This window comes from Zalophus californianus, chromosome 16, assembly GCF_009762305.2.
Source record: "Zalophus californianus isolate mZalCal1 chromosome 16, mZalCal1.pri.v2, whole genome shotgun sequence".
Lineage (NCBI taxonomy): Eukaryota > Metazoa > Chordata > Mammalia > Carnivora > Otariidae > Zalophus > Zalophus californianus.
The window spans coordinates 56382853-56400190 of record NC_045610.1 but is presented as its reverse complement, the minus strand read 5'-3'; positions in this window follow the sequence as shown (position 1 = coordinate 56400190).

Here is a 17338-nt window from a genome sequence, read left to right as displayed (position 1 = left end):
GCTGAATGGGAGCGCGAGGGGCGGGCATGGCCAGTCCCCGGGGCCATTGTCTCTCCCCACCCCTCCTCCGAGGGTCCTGCTGTTGTGCTCAGGCTGGAGACTTGCTCACTTCCTACATTTTTGTGAAGGGAAGAGTTTGGGCTGCCTCCCCTCCCCCCATACACCCTAGAGAGGAGGTTTCTGGCTAGACTCTTCAGCCAAATGTCCTGACTTTAATCCCCACCCTGTCCCAAGCACAGCCAGCCCCCTTCTCCTTCACCTACTGGCCATGCTGGGGAGGTGGAGTGCCAGGCTGGGGTGGGGGGCGGTGGTGACTGGCACCCTTACCAGCTCACCTTGTGGTGGGGCCCAGCCTGATTCTGCCCTCTTCACAATGCCCTCCTCCACCCTGCCTCCAGCCCGGTCCCTCCAGGTACCCCAGAGGATCAGGGCAATAGATGCAAGGTGCTAGAGCAATGAGCTGCAGTATTATGGCCCCTCGGCCTGGTGGGCATGCTCTGGGCTGGAGAAAGGCAGCGGCCAACTGCCTCAACATCTCCCAGGCCAGAGACAGGCAGAGCCTGGGCATGGCTGGGGGGGTCTAGCCTCTTTGTGGGCCAGTCGTGCGATATGGACAGTGGAAGAGCCTGAGGACGTGGATAATCTAAGCTGCTGACTGTCCCCGGGTCCCCAGGGCTCTGTGCATGTGTGTCGGTATTGAGGGCTGGTTGGTGGATTTGCCTCCAGGTGTGGAGGCGGCCGGGCAGCTGCACGGTTCTGCGGGGGTAGTGCACCAGCGAGAGCTCAGCACGCGTCCCTGCTCTGTGAGGGTGGTGAGCTCAGGGGAAAGGCCAGCCCCGGGGGGCCCTCAGACATGTGTCCTGAGGCATGTGTCCTCGGTTTTCCAATCAGCCTGAGGTCACGGCGGTGGGAGAGCTACTCAGGGGTGCTCTCACACGTGTGTGCGTGTGCACCCCCCACACATGTGTGCCCTTCCTGCTCTGTCAGCAGCGGACCCCTGTCCCTGACCCTCAGCTTGGGAAGCGGCTCCCACCGGGAGCACTGCCACAGCCCCCATCTCTTTCCTGGGCCCCCTTGGCTGGGTCAGGGGACTAGAGAGTCCCCAGAAAATGCCACGGGACTCCCTCTGGGGCGTCTGTGTCTGTGCCCAGAGTGGGGGCCATGGTGGAGGTGGTTTCTGTTCCCACATGCGGGCTTGGCCGCCTGCCACTGCCACCCTGAGCCCACCCCAGTCGTTTTCCCTGTTCTCTGGCCCTGGGCCTGGGGCCACCCCCAAGTGCCGACTCGACTTTCTCAGAGCCCCAGGTGCTGCCCTTTCTCTTCTGTCCCCTGTCTGTGTCCTGCCTCAGGCTCCTCCCGGTTCTCCCAGTGCGGGGTGGGGCAGCCTCTGGGGTTCCCACTGCCCTACAAAGTACCCCTCCCGCAGGCTCATTATAACTTTTGTAGAGAATGTTCTGTATCATTGTCACACCTGTGTCTCATTCTTTAATCACCTGGGGGTGGGAGAGGGAGAAGGTCTTTTTGTACCTAAGAGGGCTTGGTCCTCATGGACCCCCTGGAGGAGATCGAGGGAGGGATGGTTGGGCATGCCCCCCTCACGCAGCCCTGCAGGGCCTTCCCTCATCCCTGGGCCTTCACCCTGCTCTTTCTTGGCCCAGAATTTGGAGCTGATGGAGAGGGAGCGTTCAGAAGAACCGGGACAGGAGAGCCAGAAGCTGAGTGAGGAGGATCTGGGCTCCAACCCTGTTCCCAGGTCCTGCAGCTGCTGAGGGCAGGAGGACACTTTCTCCCTTCCCACCGGGGCCTGCCTGGCCTTCTCCAGACATGGGCAGAAACTGTACCCAAGGAGGCTGCCACCCACCTCCCAGGCCCCATGAGCCCTCATCTCAAGGCCCCCGCCCATCCCGGGAGGCCACCAGTGTGGTCCCCATTTCCCCTCACCACCCCAGGCAGCTCTTGGGGCAGCCCTATTTAGAACCCTCCTTTCTCCCTGGGAGGTAAGGCTTCCCCTTAAGCTGGAGGACAATGGCCTCTGTTTGCTCAACCAAGGGCCCCCTGAGTCATTTTATTTCATTCCCTAAGGATGCTGGGTCAAGTGCTTCTGCTAAAGGGAGTTCGAGACCCCTCCCTCCCTCCAGCATCAATCAGAAAGGTCCAGGGGATGTCCCAGCAGAAAAGTTGCTTAGCAACCCTCTGGGGTTCTAGGTCATCTCCCTCCACTTTACAGATGGGAAAACTGAGACCTACCGCGGGAAGATCCGGACCCAGAACACAGGCCTCCTGACTGCTGGTACACTTTCCTCACCCCCAGGCTGAGAAGGGGGCAGAATTCTGTCCTCGGATGCTCGACGGGGTTGTCCACCCTGCGACCCCTACTGGCCATTCTGGTCACTGCACCTACCTCAGGAAAGACCCACCAGTCCTGGCGCCGCGGTTCCAGGGGAAGGACATGGGGGTGAGGACCCAATAACAAGACAGCAGATAGGAGGAGCTTCAGCGTAGAGGCAGAGACTAATCGGAAGCACTGGGGGCTGGGGTCTCCAGGGGTCAGTGTGGCCGGAGGGTGGAAGCCTGGGGCACAGGAGCAGGTGCAGCTGCAGGAAGTCTGAGGGGACTTTAAACACAGTGAAGGGAAGAATTTTACATGGTAGGGATTCAGCCTTCTCGACCCATTTCCCTTAAAATTGTGACGAGCTTAGGGCAATTCTAAAGGTTTAGAGTGATCAATGGCTCTTCACCTTTAGGGATTAGAATATGTAATAACATGGACACTTCCCCTGGAAAAATGCACATCAGACACACACACACACACACACACACACACACACACACACAATTCTGCTCGTTCCAGGCAGCTCCTGGAACTCCGAGGGGTCCAGGGATCCCATGTTAAGAAGCCTTAGTTCGACTGCTCTGAAGTTACGTCATAAATGGGATTACTAATTTGATGGAGACGGGGATGTCAGAATGAATCAGAGGCAAGAAGGGCCTCCGGGTATGTGGTGCAACCTCATTGTACAGATGAGGTAACTGAGGCCCAGAGGACAGGGGCTGGCAGGAGATAACAGAGCAGCCAAATGGGCATAGTGGCACTCGGTCTCATGATGCCTTCCATCTTGACCAGTCCCGGGCATCGTGACAGCCCTGTGCTCCCAGGGCATGCCTGTGGGCATGAGCTTCTCTGAGATAAGCCTGGGTTGTACGGGAGGTGGCAGGACTCAGGAGACTAGACAGCCAGATCCGGGCAGCAAAACTGGCTCTGGATCCTTTCCAGCTGTGCAGCCTTGGGTAAGTTACCCAGCCTCTCTGAGTCCGTTTCCTCAAATAAAATAGGTGATTTTAACTCCCTATGATAAGCGTGTTAACCCCGTGGATCATCAGGAGGTGAAATGATCATGGAATGATAATGCATGATAAGGCACTTAGCAAACTGCCTGATACTCAGTATATATCAGTTAGTAATGATCATGGTTGTTGGCGGCCTTAGGCCCGTGAGGTATTCACCGCATTTGCGGCTCCGCCCACCCAGTAGGTGAAACCTAGGTCCTTCCATGGAGCAGTTCTACTTTTCTGACCCCCATATGTCAACCCCACCAATCACACTAGCTCCTGGAGACAGCACTTGAAGGCATCCTCATCTCGCCAGCTGGGGGCATTGATGATCCAGCCACTGGCTAAGGAATAGTCAGCTAGCCAAGGATGGGCCACGCCACTGTCCAGTGGGGGGGCCTCCAGGGAATCCTGGGGTACCCAAGGAGCTGGGCATCTTTCCTGGAAGGGGTAATCACAGGCCAACTGTCCTGGCCCCATTATGCTACTGTCTGAACAGTAGAGTTTATCAAAAATTCTCCCCTAATCCTGTGAGGTAAGCAGGTGAGGAGTTTTAGCCCCACTCCAAAGATGAAGAGATTGACCATCAGAGAGGTTTTGTGAAATTCCTTCGGTCCCAGTAAATTAAAGAAACTTAATTCCTTAACTTGGGTCCCTTCGGCCACCCTGTCCCCAGAGGGAAGCTCTCATGTTTTTACTATTAATGTTGAGAGCTTATAAGGTGCCGACACTTTATATACATCTAATCCTCACACTAAAGCCACAACCCTGTAAAACAAGGACTATATTATGCTTATTATCTCCATTTCACAGGTGGGAAAACAGGGTCAGAGCAGTGATGCAAATTGCCCAAGGTCACAGAGCCGAGGAGGTGGACAAACCAGGCCTCAAAGACAAATTTCCAGGTTGTCAAAGCCTGCATGCCTTACCATGGCATATTGGCTTCCCAAGTACTTGTACCCTCTGGTGGGGGTTGTCTTTGGTCTTGGGCCCCCTTGATCTGGGCATGCCTGGTCCTGGGCAGATGCCAGACTCAGCGTGGCCTGAGTGGGGGCATGGCTGGCAACTTCAGTGGCCCAAGCACCTGGGCTGACCCACCTGCCTGGAGGGGCTGGGCTGAGAGAGGGCAGGTTGGTTTGTGGGGCCACAGGGCAAGATACTGGGGGGCTGTTTGGGAGGGCAAAAGCCAGCCGAGATGGGAGCAAGCCTGCAGAAGCATTTAATAGTGACCAGAGAGTCTGCCTGTCTCCCTGTGTCTCTGTGTCTCTGCCCCATCTCTCCCTGTAACACTGGGGCTCCTGTTCCGTCTCTCCTCTCTTTCTGTTGCCTCGTCTCTCTAGACCTCAGACTCTTCTGCTGTTGGTCACATAATAAGAAATATATATTTGGTAACTGCTCCCAGTTCCTGACACAGAGCTCCTGAGTCCCTTAGAAGTTCCTGGGTGATAAGAACATCTTTTGTTCAAACAAGGCGACTCTGGGTGGGCTCCCGGACAGCCTCAGTGTGGGGATTGGTCACCTGGGCTAGAAGCTTGGAGCTTTCAGTGCCCCGCATCCTTTGGGAAGGTGGAGGGGCTGGAAATTGGGTTAATGATTGATCATGCCTTCATAATGAAGCCTCCATAAGCACCCCATACACTGTGGGGTTCAGAGAGCATCTGAGTTGATGGATGCATCCATGTTCTGAGAGGGCGGTGTCCCCTGACTCCACGGGACAGAAGCTCCTGCACTTGGGACCCTTCTGGACCCCGTGTATCTCCTCATCTGGCTGTTAATACGGAACCATCATAATATGCTTTACAATAAACCGGTAAATGTAAGTAAAGTGATTTTCTCAGCTCTGTGAGCTGTTCTAGCAAACTATCAAAGCTGAGGCAGCGGGTTCAGGGAACCCCCAAATTTTTGGTCAAGTTGGACAGAAGTGCAGGTAGCCTGGGGACCCGAGGTGTCAGAAGGGAGGGTGTGTTTGTGGGACTGAGTCCGGGGACCTGTGGAGTCTGACACTCACCCTGTCGTCAGCTTCAGAACCGAATGAAATTACAGGGCGGTTGGTGTGTCCACAGTTGGAGAATTGGTTGTTGCTGTGGGAAGAACCCCCATCTGGTGTCAGAAGTGTTGTGAGGAGAGGAACAGTTTTCCTTTAGCTTCTTTCTCTCAATCTGTCTCCCCATGAGTTCAGGCTCCCTGTCCCTGTCCCCACCTCAGTCTGGTCCCTGTCTTGGGTTGAACCGGAACCCTGTAGCCCTTCCTCTCCTCACCCCACACCTAAGGGTGTTATTGTGTGAGACCTGGCTGGTACCCAGCAGGCATGCAGCACCTCCCCAGCTCTCACCTCCCATCGATAGTCCCCGTAGCAACACTTGGTGTGGCCGGATCGTTTCCAACGTGTTACTCGCATGGTCTTGGGCACCGTTGTTATTCCTCGTTTTCAAATGAGGAAACCAAGGCACAGAGATGTTTGTAAAACATGCCCAAGCTCACACTGCTGGAGGAGGTAGAGCTAGGGCTCAAACCCAGACAGGCTGGCTCCCAGCTGTGGGCATGTCTCATCATGATGGCGAGCATCTATTGAGCACCTGCTGTATGTCAGCACTTTACGTCTGTGATTTCTGTGTGTTCTCATGACAGCCTCATTTAATAATTACAGGGGGTCAATTAACCCATTTGACAGAGGAGAAAACCGAGACTCGAGAACACTAGGTTGTTGCTTGGGTCACACAGCCTATAAGAGCGCACACAGGGCCTGACTCCTTGTCTGTCTGACTCTGGACCAGCTGCTCCCTGGGTTTCTATAGCCGAATGACTAAGTCTGATGAGGTTTGGAGCCTGAGGTGGGGAAACTTCTGGAAAATCCATTCAGAGCCACCAATCTGGTCTTTAGAGAAAGGCCCTTGGGACATGCCAGTGTGGTGAGCCCTGGGAATCCTTTAAGGTTATAAATCCCAGTTTTACCCTCTCTTGCTCTGGTTTCTTTATTCCATGGGCTCAGGGGAGTCTGTGGGACCCTCTCCCCGCTCTGGATATGCACACTCGTGGGACCGAGTAGTCGGTGGGGCCCTGGTGGGTGGGGGAAGGGGCTTTCTCTGGGGGGAGAGGGGGCGGGGGCAACAGCAGCCGCCAGCCGAGTGGGGGCCCTGACCCCCCCATCTCTGCCGCTGGGGGCTTTCTTTCCCACACAGTCACAGCACACAGCACCCTCACGGCATTGTCTCCTCAAGTCGCAAGGGCTGGAAGGCATTCTTGACTAGCCCCATTTTACAGATGGGGCAACTGAGGTTCAGGAGGACAAATGACCTGCTAGGAAGTGCCTAAACCAGGGTGTTGATTCTGGTTCATTTGCACTGCTGCTCGCTGCCATCTGCCTTCTCAGAGCATAAGTCTGGCACTTTCACACACCGGGCACTGCAAAGCCTTGAGAACGGTATCACTGTCCTGCCTTGCAGGGAAGGAAACCGGGACTTAGTAGGTGAGGTCGTTTCTCTAAGCGGCTGAGTGCACAAGTGTCAGGGCCGTGGGATTCAAACCCCAAACTCTGGCTCTTTCTACCCCATTCACTGAGCCACCTCCCCAGGTTCTCCCCTGGCACAAGGGTGGCTCAGGGGCTCCCCAGGTCAGAGCAGGGGCTCAGCTGCAGGACTAGGGGAGGGGGATGGGGGACAGGCGGGACATGCTGCTCCCTCTCTTCCTCCATTCCTCTCTACCCCCATCCTGCTCAGCCTCTAGGTCTACTGCTGAGTGCTCTCCGTTTTGTGCGCCTGCGTGTGTGCGGGTGTGCGTGTGTGTAATGTGGGTGATGCCACTGACGTGGATCTCTGCAAGCACAGGGTGAGTGTCATGGACCCAGAGCTCTCCTGGAAGGTTGTGTTTATTTGTGAGCTGAGTGTGCTTGTGTGTCTCTGAGGTCTTGCTCATTTATCTTTGCTTCAGGGCCTCCAAGTTTCCCAGAAGAAGGGCACGTGCACATGCGTGTGTGTGCATGTGTGTGCATACACACTCACAGAGGGCTCCACAATTTTGTCTACAGTCTGTGTTTAGACTCCTTCTCCCATCTATTAATTTTAGGGCCCCAGCTCCTTTAGACTGGAAGGTTGAAGCTCCAGCCACCCACGCCACCTCCCCTCACCTCATCCCTTGCCCTGAATTGGGGGTTCCCACAAAGTGTTCTCCAGACTCTCTCTGGGTGACTGGTTTGTTGGGGGTCAGAACTCTGCGGGGTAGGCAGCAGGGGGAGAAGGATCAATGGCCCAGAAGGAAGGGGATCAGGTAGAAGCAAATCTACTTTTTTGGGCAGCCAGATTACCGAAGGGCCTGGGTGGGCAACTTGCCCTGGGCCGGCGTGTCTAACTGGGGTGCACAGCTCTGCCACCCACTGGGAAGACTAATTTGTCTTTCCAAGGCTCCGAGTTTCCATCTGTGAGTGGAGATAATTAAACCCCACATAGTAGGCCAGTTGGGAAGATAAACTATGTTAAGTGCTTACTTCAGTTCTCTACACCCAGTAGGGGGAGGACCAGCCCAGGGTCCTGAGAGACAGGAATCTGGGGATGGGGAGGGCTCAGTGGGCATCTGCCAGGCCCTGAGAACCGACATGTTGGATTGTCCCAAACTCCCCTTTCCATGGTCCCCACACTTCCTGCACAGTCTGTTCGGTATTTGCAGAGCAGAAGTTGGAGAAGGCATCATGCCCCTGAACCCCAGCCCCTCTGTGTGTGTGCGCACGCGCACGAGCACACGCACGGAAAGCAAGGCAAAGAGAAGAGTGAAACAGAGGGAGTGAGCATGTTTGGGCCCTTTTCTTGCTGGAAATGGAAACCATTTATTAGTATCGTTATTGATACCAAAATTTGTTAGATTTAAATCATATCTATTCAGCATAACAATAATGTTATAATTACAGTAGCACAAGGAATGGCTTAGTGATGATTTCTACTGTGAGCACTAGCCCTGTGGTGATCCGTTGATATTCATAGTACAGAAATGATCTTATTCCTCTCTCCAGCATCCCAGCAAGCTGGGTAGTATCACCCTCATCCACTCCAAGTCACCTTTTCAGAAACCTGAGGCTCAGAGAGGTCAAGCAACTCACCTAAGGTCACACAGCAAGAATGGGACCATGGGTGTGTCTGAGTCCAGAGCCTCGCTCTACATACTGTTCTCAGCTGCCTCCTTACCTTGCAAGAACCGTGGCCTTCACTCCCCTTCCAGCCCTGGCACTGGCCCCACCAGGTCCAACACACACCCTTCAGGCTAATCTACACCCCAGAGTCACTTACACACACCAGACTGTGGTGCTGGACTGATGCAGGAGGAGGGACCAAGCGACCCTTAGAAAACCTCACTGGTCAGGAGTCTGGGTTGCTAACAGCTCCAGCCTTGGCTTTTCAAGGACCTAGTTTGCTCTACAACTTGGAAAGGTGGCCTGGGCCTCAGTGTCCTTTCCTGCCAGGTGGGCACGGGCTGACAGCCTCGGAGCCTCAGCAGCATCCCCACCAGCTCAAAGCCAGCCCCCTTTCCCTTACCTGTCTCACTCCCTGACCTGCCCCTCTGGGCCATCACCAACCTGGCTTCGTCCCCGCAGAGCAGCTGGTGGCCTAGAAGGTGGGAGGCACGCGGCAGGTGGCTGTGGCGGGCCAGAGCTAGGGTCCTTGGAGGGGAGGCGGATGCTGACACGGCCCGTCGATGTGGTCCTGCCTGCTGGAGCCAGGGGAGCTTGGGATGCCAGTCCCTCTCTCAGCTGATCAGGATCTGAGCCACGGCCCGGCCACTTCTCCCCCAGAGCACTCGGCCCCACCCCAGTGAATAATGCCGCTTGCCTCCTGGAGCCGGCCCTCACTGGGCTTTGATGATTTGGGGGGTAGCATGAATGGGTGGAAGACAAGGAAAGCTTACAGGCCCGGCCACCCAGGCGTGGAGCCTAGGAATGGTTACATTGCTGGTGGGAGGTACCTTTCTAATTTACCCCTTGTCCCCCAGCCTCTCAGTACCAGGCTTCCAGGTCTCCAAACCTATCCTTGACTCTCACGATCCCCTTCCAGGGCCTGGGGCTGGGGCAAGGCTCCTTCCCACCCCACCCCGACCACAATAATAATTAACCCCAATGAACCCCAGCACATAAAGATGTGGATTGCAGAAGGGAGGAATCATCACTGCCCCAGGGTGGGGAACTCCAGAGGTCCCAGGAAGGCCAAACCCAGCATCATCTAACACCGTCCCTTCACACACACACACACACACACACACACACACACACACACACACACACAATTTGTGCCTGAGTAGGTACACAGGCACCCCATCCATTGGGGCCTGGGAGGAGGGCTCACCCATCTTGAATTTGGACCAGTGTCTTCTTCATCATCTATTGTTTTTTTTTTTAAGCTTTTATCTCCTCCTTCCATTCTCCTAAGCCTATTTTCCTAATCTTTCCATTCATCCACGTATTCATTTATTCACCCAATGTTTACTGAACACCTACTATGTGCCACACTGTGTAAGGCCCCAGGGAATGGGTGTTGTCTAAAGAACAGGAAGGACCCGTGTCCCTGCCAAGCCCTGTCCCCTTCTCCATCAGGCAGCCTGGTTTGACTCACACTGGTCTGTCCATCAGCTGGTAAACAAGGCACTGTGGCTGGGCATGATATGTGTGTGAGTGTGTGTCGGGTGACGGGGTTGGAAGTTATGGAGGAAGCTCAGGGAAACATAAGGAAGTTGTATGTGGGGTGCGTGCCCTCAGGAAGCCCACCATGCATTGGCAGTGGGCAGAGACTGCTATTTATGTGACCCTCTCTCCCTGGGCACAGGAAGGCAGTGACCCCGAGTCTGCCTGTGCTGAGGTTGGGGCTGCATGCCCCAATTCTGGCAGGTGGGATGCGGACAGAAGTGACGCGTACCACCTCCAGACTTGGAGCTAAAACTGTCTTTTCATGTTTTCTCTTCCACCCCCAGCCCCCAGGCATCATTATGGGTCTGCCTATTTTGAGGACCGTGGCTATGAGTATTTCTGCACGTTTCTTTGCATTTCTGTTGAGTGTATCCCTAGGGCATGCCTGTGTTCAGAGCTGTAATAAGGCTCTTTCCATATGACCCCATCACCAGATGGAAGGAGCCTGAACCCCCAAGTCACCCCTTGGAGCAGGGCCAGCTGTTTGTCATGTGAGCAAGAAATAAACCTGCATTGTATTTACAGCTGAGATGTTTGGGGCTGTTTGTTACAGCAGCTAGTGTGACTTATCTTGACTAATGCAGGCAGATAACCCAGAAACATGCTGAATCCTACGATTAGGTCACAGGGCACGAGAGGGACCACTGACAGGCAGCGCATGACAACGGGGGTCTAACGCTAGCTGGTAGATGATGTCAGAGCAAGGGACAGACACCGTGAGTGGGAGCACCTGGCAAACAGTAGGTGCTCAATAAAATCGGTGGCACAAGTGAAATACGTGGGAACACTGGGAAGGCTTTGTAGGGGTGGCTGAAGTCATTAGCGCCCTGGAGGATGGGTGGGTTTTAGATGGGGTGCGGGAGTAGAAACTGCTACCCGGAATGAAGACAGAGGTAAGAGGGAGTAACCGCTTCCCAGGCTTTCGGAAGTCAGTGAGCAGCCACTCTGGCCGGAAGCAGAATAGTCAGAGATGGAGCCAGAACCTGGACACCCTCAAAGGCTAAGCAATTTAGACCTCAGGCTGCCGGTCAGTGGTCTCCAAAGTGGGGTGTGCACAACTATTGGGGTGCAGGAAAAAATATTAAAGTGCCCATTGATATTTATCTCACTCTTTTAAATGCCTGTGTTTCGTATATATGAAGCTACTAAGCTCAGAGAGGTTGAGTAACTCACCCAAAGCCACAGAGCTAGGAAGCGTGTCTGACTCCAAAGCTGTGCTCTTCGCATATGCTAGACTCATGCAGAAAGGGGAGGGGTTGGATGGGGGCAGAGGCAGGTCTAGGGCAGGCTGGCTGGGAGGAGTAGAAATAGACCCCAGCCCTGGTTGTCTCTGCCTTGGCAGCAGGACAACGGCCCACTGGGGGCAGAAGTCAAGGACCCTGCCCACGCCTGCTCACTGGGCCCCTGGGGCCTGGTGAGAGAAGCCATGCAGGGAGCCTCAAAGGTGCAGACCTGGCTGGCCCATCGCCCAGAGCTTTTTCTCACAATTAATTCGCACTCCCATGAGCAGGATCCTGGGAGCCAGGAGAGAGAGGACGTGGGGCTGAGAGGTCAGGCTGGGCTGAGAGAGAGGAATGGGGAAGAGTCAGGCCGATCAGGGGCTTCTCCCACCCCCACATGCTCAGCGGCTAACACCCCCCCCCCACCATGGCCAAGGGAACAGAGACTCCAGCCCTAACCTGGTTTCCCACATTTCACTCTTGCTGCATTTATGGGTGACATCTACCTTCTGATTTTTACCTCTTAAACGAACAAACAAACAAACAAATAAACAAACAAAACTCTTACCAATTAGAAAAATAAAGCAAACGTTTTAATGAAAATGGAATATACATACAGAAAAATGTACCCCTAATAGCAGTATAGCATGATGAATTTTTATAAAGGGTAACGAACACCCAGATCAAGAAATAAAACGTTTACCAGCCCCCAGAAGCCCTTATATGACCCCTTGTGATCACTACCCCCATCAGTAACGGCCATCCTAAACTTGTTTGTGAATTTTATATGAATAGAATCAAACGGAGTCTGTGCTCTGTTGTGTCTGGCTTAGTTCAACATTAGGTTTGGGCTGTATGATACACCCCAGCATGCATATTCCACATTTTATTCATCGTTGTACTGTTGGGGGATATTTGAGTTGTCCCCAGGGTTTGCCTATTTGGCTATGAATGTTTCTGCACGTTTCTTTGCATTTCCGTTGAGTGTATACCTAGGGCATGCCTGTATTCAGAGTTGTAATAAAGCTCTTTCCGTTTAAAAGGAGAATCTGCCTTCCTGCTTTGTTTTTGCTTTTGTCAACTCTACTGATGTATAATTAACTATAATAAAACGCACCCATTTTGAGGGTGCAGGTCGATGACTCTAGATCAACATATACACCCACGTGAATATGACCACAATCAAGATACAGAACATTTCCATCCTCCCAGAAAGTTTCCTCACATCCCTTTGCAATTATTGTTCCCCACCCACTCCTCCCTGGGCAACTACCGATTTGAATTCTATCGCCATCTATTAGTTCTGCTGTTCTTGAACTTCCTATAAATGGAATCCATACAGTAAGGACTTGTGTGTTGTCTGGCTTCTCTCCCTCAGCTTCTCTCCCTCCCTCTCGGTCTGTGGGACTGTGTCAGTTCATCCACACAGGGTTCTTCTGCCCTGTTTGCCTGTTCCAGATGCTCCTTTATATTCTGTGTTTTTTGAATGTATCCATTTGTTCATCCATTCTCCTGTTGGACATTCGGGCTGTTTCCAGTTTGGCTATAATGAACAATGCTGCTATGATCATCGAGATACACATTTTTGTATGGACACATGTTTTTATTTCTGTTGGTTGAATAGCTGGGAGCTGCCTTGTTGGGTCATAGGGTAAGTGTAGATTTAACCTTCCAGGAAATGGCCAAACTGTTTTCCAAAGGGGTTGTACCAACTTGCCCTCTCCTAAGCCGTGAATGAGAGGTCAGTTGCTCCACATCTCCTTGCCAACCTTTAGTGGTGCCAAGCTATTTACAATGAGCTATACAGTAGGTCTGAAGGGTTACCTCATTGGGAGTTTTAATCTGCATTTCCCTAAAGACTAATGATGTTGAACATCTTTGCATGTGCTCATTAGCCATTTGTACATTTCCTTTGGTGAACAGTCTATTTGTCTTCCTGATTTTCTGTTTTTTTTTGTACAGATTTTATTTATTTATTTGATATATATAGAGAGAGTGAGAGAGCACAAGCAGGGGGAGCAGCAGAGGGAGAGGGAGAAGCAGGCTCTCTGCTGAGCAGGGCGCCCGATGTGGGGCTTGACCCCACAACCCTGGGATCGTGACCTGAGCTGAAGGCGGATATCCAACCGACTGAGCCATGCAGGCGCCCCTCAGTCTTCCTGATTTTGATTTCTCCCTCTCCCTTCCTACAGTACCCCTCCCCTTCCATCTACATCCTCAGTACCCTCTTGTTTCAGGGTACTGGAACAGTCTCCAAACTAGTCTCTTGCCCTCCAATGGGCTACTCCACTGTGCCCAATGACCCTTCCTAAACACACTACACAAGTCACTCCTTTGTTCCAAAGTCTGCTATGGCTCCCCGAGTCTGCAAGAACAAGCCCCTTCTCTCAGTCTGCCATTCGCTGTGCCTCCAGCACCCAGGCCCAGCCGTTCTCTCCTGCCTTCCTTAATAATCTCCCAACCCTCTCTATGTCTTGAAGATCCAAAACGCCTTGTTCTCTTCCTTCTCAGGCAGGTTTAAATCTGTTCTAAATCAAGTCCGCCTCTCTCCAGGGAGGCTGTCAGCCAGCTCCACCCATGGGGACTCCTGGCTCCTGGAGCTCCTCTAACACATATTTGCCTCTGCTCCTGTTTGACACTCAGCATTTGCTTCCTAACAGCGTCACTTATATGTCCAGAGGGAAGCGAGGGGTTTCTTGGTACTTTGTTCCTACCTTGGTAGGAAGTTTCCCAGTTTATGTGATAAAAGCCATGGCATGCCACCTTTATAAAATTGTATTATCATACTGTATATTAATATCATATATGCTTTTAAAAATTGTACATGTCCCCTCCCTGAAAATTCTAGTATATCTGGGAGGGGGGGCACTTGGAAGTAGGGTAGTGTGGGGGAAAGGTACCGCCTCCTTCTCTGTTTTAAGAATCTGATATAAAGGGGTGTCTAGGTGGCTCAGTCAGTTAAGTGTCTGCCTTCAGCTCAGGTCATGATCCTGGGGTCCTGGGATCGAGCCCCGCATCTGGCTCCCTGCTCAGTGGAGAACCTGCTTTTCCCTCTGTCTCCTCCCCCCCTCCTGCTCATGCACGCGCTCTCTCTCTCTCTCTCGCTCTCCTATCTCAAATAAATAAATAAATAAATAAATAAATAAATCTTAAAAAAGAATCCGATTTAAACAAAAGATAATTGAATTTGGAGGAGACACCCTGGATTTGAGTTCTAGTTCTGCCATTTAGTAACTTTGGGGTGGGTGTTGGGCAGATCAGTTCATCTCTTGGGGACTCCATGGATTAGATGGGGATGACGCCTTACAGAGTTGTGAGAAAAGATAAAACCTAATAAGGATATAGAAGCCAGTGGTGAAACACACACGTGTGTGTCTGTGTGCGCGCGTCTGCATGTGGTGAGAATTGGTCTATTAGATTGTAGCCTCTTAGAACACTGACCTGGTATGATATGATACTGTATGTGGAAAACCCAAAAAAGACTCCACTCCACAACTGCTAGAACTCATACAGGAATTCAGTAAAGTAGCAGGATATAAAATCAATGCACAGAAATCGGTGGCATTCCTATACACCAACAACAAGACAGAAGAGAGACAAATCAAGGAGTCGATCCCATTTACAATTGCACCCAAAACCATAAGATACCTAGGAATACATTTAACCAAAGAGGCAAAGGATCTGTACTCAGAAAACTATAAAATACTCATGAAAGAAATTGAAGAAGACACAAAGAAATGGAAAAACGTTCCATGCTCATGGATTGGAAGAACAAACATTGTGAAGATGTCAGTGCTACCTAGAGTAATCCACACATTCAATGCACTCCCCATCAAAATACCATCCACTTTTTTCAAAGAAATGGAACAAATAATCCTAAAATTTGTATGGAACCAGAAGAGACCCCGAATAGCCAGAGGAATATTGAAAAAGAAAAGCAAAGCTGGCGGCATCACAATTCCGGACTTCCAGCTCTCTTACAAAGCTGTCATCATCAAGCCAGTATGGTACTGGCAGAAAAACAGACACATCGATCAATGGAACAGAATAGAGAGCCCAGAAATGAACCCTCAACTCTATGGTCAACTCATCTTTGACAAAGCAGGAAAGAATGTCCAATGGGAAAAAGACAGTCTCTTCAACAAACGGTGTTGGGAAAATTGGACAGCCACATGCAGAAGAATGAAACTGGACCATTTGCTTACACCACACACAAAAATAGACTCCAAATGGTTGAAAGACCTAAACGTGAGACAGGAGTCCATCAAAATCCTAAAGGAGAACACAGGCAGCAACCTCTTCGACCTCAGCCGCAGCAACTTCTTCCTAGAAACATCGCCAAAGGCAAGGGAAGCAAGGGCAAAAATGAACTATTGGGATTTCATCAAGATAAAAAGCTTTTACAGCAAAAGAAACAGTCCACAAAACCAAAGACAACCGACAGAATGGGAGAAAATATTTGCAAATGACGTATCAGATAAAGGGCTAGTATCCAAAATCTATAAAGAACTTATCAAACTCAACACCCAAAGAACAAATAATCCAATCAAGAAATGGGCAGAAGACATGAACAGACATTTTTCCAAAGAAGACATCCAAATGGCCAACAGACACAGGAAAAAGTACTCAACATCGCTCGGCATCAGGGAAATCCAAATGAAAACCTCCATGAGATACCACCTCACACCCGTCAGAATGGCTAAAATTAACAAGTCAGGAAATGACAGATGTTGGCGGGGATGCGGAGAAAGGGGAACCCTCCTACACTGTTGGTGGGAATGCAAGCTTGTGCAGCCACTCTGGAAAACAGTATGGAGGTTCCTCAAACAGTTGAAAATAGAGCTACCATACGATCCAGGAATTGCACTACTGGGTATTTACCACAAAGATACAAATGTAGGGATCCGAAGGGGTACGTGCACCCCAATGTTTATAGCAGCAAATGTCCACAATAGCCAAACTGTGGAAAGACCCAAGATGTCCATCGAGAGATGAATGGATAAAGAAGATGTGGTGTATATACACAATGGAATATTATGCAGCCATCAAAAGGAATGAGATCTTGCCATTTGCAACAACGTGGTTGGAACTGGAGGGTGTTATGCTGAGTGAAATAAGTCAATCAGAGAAAGATATGTATCATACGACCTCACTGATATGAGGAACTCTTAATCTCAGGAAACAAACTGAGGGTTGCTGGAGTGGTGGGGGGTGGGAGGGATGGGGTGGCTCGGTGATAGACATTGGGGAGGGTATGTGCTATGGTGAGCGCTGTGAATTGTGCAAGACTGTTGAATCACAGATCTGTACTTCTAAAACAAAAAATGCAACATATGTCAAGAAAAAAGAAAAAGAAGAAGATAGCAGGAGGGGAAGAATGAAGGGGAGTAAATTGGAGGGGGAGACGAACCATGAGAGACGATGGACTCTGAAAAACAAACTGAGGGTTCTAGAGGGGAGGAGGGTGGGGGGATGGGTTAGCCTGGTGATGGGTATTAAAGAGGGCACGTTCTGCGTGGAGCACTGGGTGTTATGCACAAACAATGAATCATGGAACACTACATCAAGAACTAATGATGTAATGTATGGTGATTAACATAACAATAAAAAAATCTGCTCTGAGAACACTGACCTGGTAAAGAAATCTTACCCTTTTACACAGAATCGGAGGGATAAGCTTATAGGAATTCGTGAAGGAAGATGTCATGGCAGAGGGCAGGAATCACTCATTAGTGTCCCTAACCTCCTCACAGGGCTCTCCACCACCTCTCTCCTCCTCCTGCTTTTCTTTCTCCTTCCCAAAGATCTCCTTGGCGATGCTGCTGTCCTCTCCCAGCCAGACCTCATTTTGAAAGGGACTTCAGTATGAAACCAGGGGGGATGTAAAACAAAAAAGAGAAAGGAGAAGAGAGCTCCAGATGCCGAGAAGGGAGTCTGCAGAGCACAAGGGCTTGTCCCCCAAGGACCTTCAGCAGCTCTGGGTGGGGCTGCACTGATGGGAAGGGGCTGCTCCCAAGGCAGCGGGGGTGGGGCGGGTGCTGTTTGCCATAACCCTGGGCACCCTGGAGCAAGTGGAATTGCAGAGGGGTCCACCTGGAATGACTTTTGTGTGTCCTCTATAGTCATG